This window comes from Xyrauchen texanus, chromosome 40 (genome assembly GCF_025860055.1).
Source record: "Xyrauchen texanus isolate HMW12.3.18 chromosome 40, RBS_HiC_50CHRs, whole genome shotgun sequence".
Classification (NCBI taxonomy): domain Eukaryota; kingdom Metazoa; phylum Chordata; class Actinopteri; order Cypriniformes; family Catostomidae; genus Xyrauchen; species Xyrauchen texanus.
Genome location: NC_068315.1, coordinates 14,033,984 through 14,039,886, shown reverse-complemented (window position 1 = coordinate 14,039,886; position 5,903 = coordinate 14,033,984).

The following is a 5,903-nucleotide window of genomic DNA, read 5'->3' as shown; positions in this document are numbered from 1 at the left end:
CAATGACCAAAAGGTGGCATGTTCTACCACAACATTACTGTAAAAATTGTGATTCGTGGTTGGAAATGGAAAGGTCAGTGTGCCAACAATTATGGTGTATGATTCCAGTTGTCTTAGAACTCTGAACAACCCTGCTAACTCAGTCTAAAAGACAAAAGTATTGCTTTTTCTTCACAACAATGCATTGTTATTATTTAGGAATATGTAGGTGTATGCATTTGTCAGACAATTTTATCCTAAGCACCTTACAGTGCATTCAGTTCATTTTATTAGTTCCTGTTGTAATCTTTTATATTTGGTCATATTTAAATCCACACAACACAGGTTACTTATTACACACACACTCAGCAATGTGTTGGCATTAAAGGAACACAACATTCATTGTTACAGTTTCCTATTGATTGAACCCATTGTTACCACCATATTCAACCAGTTCTCTACTAGTTGAGCTACAGAAACAGGAATATATTGTAAAATTAATGAATTAAATCACTAACATAGAACCAACATTGATGTATAAAGTATGGAAACTGATGTGTTACTTTCAGTTTTCTAAACATATATAGCTCAGCATTATATTGTGGGAGTCAGGTGCTTTACCGAAAACCCACTGACCTTGGAAAATGTTTACCTCCAACAAACAGGCCTCTGTATTTAATTTATTGGGTTCTGTTGCTGAGAGATAGAGCCATAAACCTTATCGAGTACTTTTGCTGAATTACTCCATCTGTTCCTTCTGACATCCACTGACATATGAATGTAAGAAGAGTGAGATAGCTTGGGCCTAGAGAATGATGACGATGTGGGTACATAACTGTTTGTTCACTCTAATGTTTGCTCAATGACATAGACATATATGCCACCTTTGTGCATTAGAGGGTTTGTATTGACTTTCACCATGGCAGTCCCAGGATGCTCAGTTCGGGGTAACAGGAGATGCTTCCAGATTGCCCAGGGCTGAATGAGACTTGATAGCCACAGTTAAAGATGATGTGCCAACTATTCTGTTCAGGGCATGCAGGGTAACGAAACTGAGATTAACCTTGGTACTTTGTCCCAAGTTAACAGAATGAGACTGTAGTGTACAAAAAAAAAAAAAAAAAAAACAATATCACATCACATCACTAGGAATTGAGAGATTTTGCAAGACTTTTTGTGAATAGAAACAACACACTGTAAATGTCTAAGTAATCTATTTTACCCCTCTGATGTTTTCAGTATACATGTGCTTGGCTTTAGAATGTGAAATTTGAGTGTGCCAAGAAACGGGGCCATCATGTACAGTAGCAATGCTTAAATGTGAAATTAATCCTACTTCTAGTATTCTCCCATGGACTATGATGCTCTACACAAACAGGTTCTCCAATGAGCTTAAATAACAAATGGTTAAGTGACATGTTATGAATGATTATGATTATGCAATAGCGTAATTGAATAGCTGGGTGAAAAATATTTCTGTAGCCAGTCAGCCACACCCATTCACACACACTACAAACATCTTTGGCTAAAATATTTATGGAGGCACCTTAAAGAAAATGCATTGTGGTCCAATGCATGTGGTCCAGATTTGATGGAAGGTTGGAGCTCAAATAGGACAAAGCAGGCGAACATAGCAGGTGCTGTGAGAGATATGCTATGGCTAAATGAGGCAGACTTCATATGCCCAGTCCTATGACTCACCTGAATCATCACCTTCTGAAGATCAGAGAGATCAAAGTTTGATGGCCTACACACTGTTCCTCATTTAACCTAGGAGGAATTCAGATCATTACTCTGCAGGGTTCATTGTAAGGTTTAGCATCTGATACAATTCTTTGAAATGTATGCAGAGAGAAGTAGTCACCCCTATTACTCTATGTAACAATATTCTGAGCTAATCAGTGACTTTTCTGTGTTATCTCAGCCATCAGGACTCTATGGAGGATGTGTAACCGAGACGAGGGCTGATGTCATAGTGTGATGGATAAGGTGGAGGTTTGAAGGGGAAGGGTGATGGAGACGATTTTAATGTTTATACAACCCCATTCGATATGCACCCCGTAATTACTGTCAGATTATTGTTAAATTGCACAGGGAAATAGATGTACCTGAATACTTACTTAAAAATATGGGTGTATTGTATGATTGTGTGTGTTCTTTCTATGTGTGTGCGTGTCCGTGTGTGCGTGTGTGTGTGTGTGTGTGTGTGTGTGTGTGTGTGTGTGTGTGTGTGTGTGTGTGTGTGTGTGCGTGCGTGGGTGCATGGGTGGGTGTTTGGGGGGTTGTACTGATAGCTACAGAGTGAGGTTTCGGGAAGGTGAGAAAACATGATGGTGTGTGCTCATCTAATGATCTAAATTGAAGTAGAGTGGAGGTGTCTTTTACCTCGTGCATGAATGGAAAAATGAGCTCATGCCTTCATAAACCACTGACTTCATTTACTGACATTAGGCAGAGATATCAGATCAGTCATAGGCTCCCTGCTAGACTCCTTAAATTGAGGGTAATGTTTATTTAAAATAACATTACACAGCACTAGACTTAAGCTATGCTATAGGTTTAATTTTGCTTGCGAATACTGTTCATTAAGTGGGCTATTACAGTGGCCCCAAAGAGTATTTGTATCTACAGTCACACAAACAAATGTGCAAACTCTACATAGATAGGACAAATTTTACTTTTCTTTGGTGTTTGTGTGTGGAGTTCATCAGTATAGACATGTTCCACTAAATTTGACAACCAAAAAGTGCCCAAATAATTCTCAACTATATCTATCATTTAAAACCTAACACACTTCCTTGAAAGAGTGAAATGAGTGCATGTGCTATCTTTCTTTTAAATAAACATTCCTTGGTTTGATGTTTTGTTATCTAAAGCAATGACATTACTTTGTGGATTAATACTTTTTGGGGCCACTGTATATGAATCTCAAACTGATTTTAGAAAGGGTACGTTTGTCAAGACAACTTTTAAAGTAAAAATTATTTTGAATTACTGAAGTGTAAAGGTTTTGTAGGTCTTGCCATCAGTCAGAAAGACTTTTTCAAAAGTAATTCTTTACTGCAAAAAGTAGTAACCTGCAGTTGTTACCTCTATTTCGACCTAATCTAAGTTAGTATTTGCATACCCCGCCACCGGACATACGTGTATAAAGGCGAGGAAATACTAGAGTTCATTCAGGATTTTTCTGAGGAGCCGGAAATGGTCCGGCCACTACAGCAGCTCGGCTCAGCGACATGGCCGGGAAGACACAACGTCTCGCTCCCTCCATCGGGGAATGGAGGTTACATCTGTAACCTAGACGTTCCCTGTCTGTCGCTCTCTTCGACGTTGTGTCAGAGAAGCGACACTAGGGGTCGAATTTAAATCATGCCATGCACTGAGCCGTGTACGTGTTCTGCTGACACAGGAGCGGACAGGTGTTTTACGTGCCAAGACGACCAGCTGTGTCAGATTGCACATTCCCACGCTAGAGTAGCGATCTCCGCGTGCAGGGATTGGCATGTTCGCCGTGTACTGCGGTAAAGTGGACGCCCGCGAAAGGTGGCGGGGGCCTGGCAAACTGATTTGCGTAACCGAGTCGGATGGTCCGGGCCAGCCAGCGTGACGGGTTGGGAAGGGAGAGCCACCTTTCACTGTGGTGAAATGTGCTCTCCACAGTGACGTCAGCTCATCATGCACCTCCGGGAAAAACGGGACCGGGAATGCATGTCTGGGCGTGGTGGCCTGAAGGTGGCAGCCCAAGGGAGTCATCCACGTCTGACGCTGCGGCTCATCTGCTTCGAGCTCCAGAGGATAGGCAGGCTGGCTGTGAGGCGAGCCACTATTGCCTCGAGCACAGACGGGAGTCAACTAACGTGCCAGGGGATGGGTGGTCCGAGGGGGGGTACCCGATGGAGCCGCAACCGCTGCCATCCCCAGATCGCTTCCAGCGCCACTCGCCATGCCCTCAATCCTGTGGGAAGAAGGAGCAATGCGGGGGGCGGCTGGAGTGGCTTGCTTTCGTTTGAAAGCGAGCCGCGACCACACCGCTGCCATGGTCATGCCCTCGCAGTGAAAGCATGAACCATCCACAAATGCAGCCTTGGTGTGATCGCTACCCAGCCACACGAGACAACGCCTGTGGCCGTCTGAAGCGGAGAGCACTCTACCGCATCCAGGAACTACACAGGGGCAGAAAGGCATCTCTATAAAGACGTGTCCTGAAAAGGACGTTCAACGCCGCTGTGTATTGCTCTTTTAGAGAAAATCACTCTTTTAGAGGAAATCACTCTTTTAAATAACTCTCTTAGAGTTTGGTTTTCTGCACTGTCGAAGCGTCCAGGGGCAATTGCACAGCCGTGCAAGAAGGAGAAATTGCCGCTGTAATGCGCCGTCAATCCAACAGCATGCAGAGCTTCAGAGGAAAACTGGAACTGGTGTGATCTCTCGCGAACAGCATGCACAACCATCGGCTCCGAAGAAATTTTCTGAATGAACTCTAGTATGTCCTCGCATTTATACCCGTATGTCCGGGGGCGGGGTATGCAAATACTAGCTGCCAACTTCTCATTGGCCTTTTTTCATTGATCAGAGGTATATTCGGTGCTCAAGAGAGACCCCTAGTGTCGCTTCTCTGACACAACGTCGAAGAGAGCGACAGACGGGGAACTGGAAGTATGATCAGTTAGAAAAGATATGGAAACCTGAATTCGAACCGGCTTGAAGGGATAGTTCACCCAAAAATGAAAATGATCTTATCATTTACTCACCCTCATGCCATCCAAGATGTGTATGACTTTCTTTTTTTCTGCCGAACACAAATTAAGGTTTTTAGAAGAATACAGTGTATCCGAAAGTATTCACAGTGCTTCACTTTATCCATATTTTGTTATTTTACAGCCTTATTCCAAAATTTATTAAATTCATTATTTTCCTCAAAATTCAACAAACAATACCCCATAATGACAACGTGAAATAAGTTTGTTTGAAATCTTTGCAAATTTATTAAAAATAAAAAACGAAAAAACTCACATGTACATGAGTATTCACAGCTTTTGCCAAAACACTCAAAATTGAGCTCAGGTGTATCCTGTTTCCACTGATCATCCTTGAGATGTTTCTACAACTTGTGTGGAGACCACCTGTGGTAAATTCAGTTGATTGGACATGATTTGGAAAGGCACAAACCTGTCTATATAAGGTCCCACAGTTAACAATGCATGTCAGAGCACAAACAAAGCCATGAAGTCCAAGGAATTGCCTGTAGACCTCCAAGACAGGATTGTATTGAGGCACAGATCTGGGGAAGGGTACAGAAACATTTCTGCAGCATTGATGGTCCCAATGAGCACAGTGGCCTCCATTATCCAAAAATGGAAGTTTGGAACCGCCAGGATTCTTCCTAGAGCTGGCCTCCCTGCCAAACTGAGCGATCGGGGGAGAAGGGCCTTAGTCAGGGAGGTGACCAAGAACCTCATGGTCATTCAGACAGAGCTCCAGCATTTCTCTGTGGAGAGAGAAGAATCTTCCAGAAGAACAACCATCTCTGCAGCACTCCACCAATCAGGCCTGTGTGGTAAAGTGGTCTGACGGAAGGCTCAGTAAAATGCACATTACAGCCCGCCAGGAGTTTTCCAAAAGGCACCTGAAGGACTCTCAGTCCATGAGAAACAAAAAATTAAACACTTTAGCCTGAATGGCAAGCATCATGTCTGGAGGAAATCAGGCACCGCTCATCACCTGGCCAAAACCATCCCTACAGTGAAGCATGGTGGTGGCAGCATCATGCTGTGGGGATGTTTTTCAGCGGCAGGAACTGGGAGACTAGTCATGATTGAGGGAAAGATGAATGCAGCAATGTACAGAGACGTCCTTGATGAAAACCTGCTCCAGAGCGCTCTGGACCTCAGACTGGGGCGAAGGTTCATCTTCCAACAGGACAA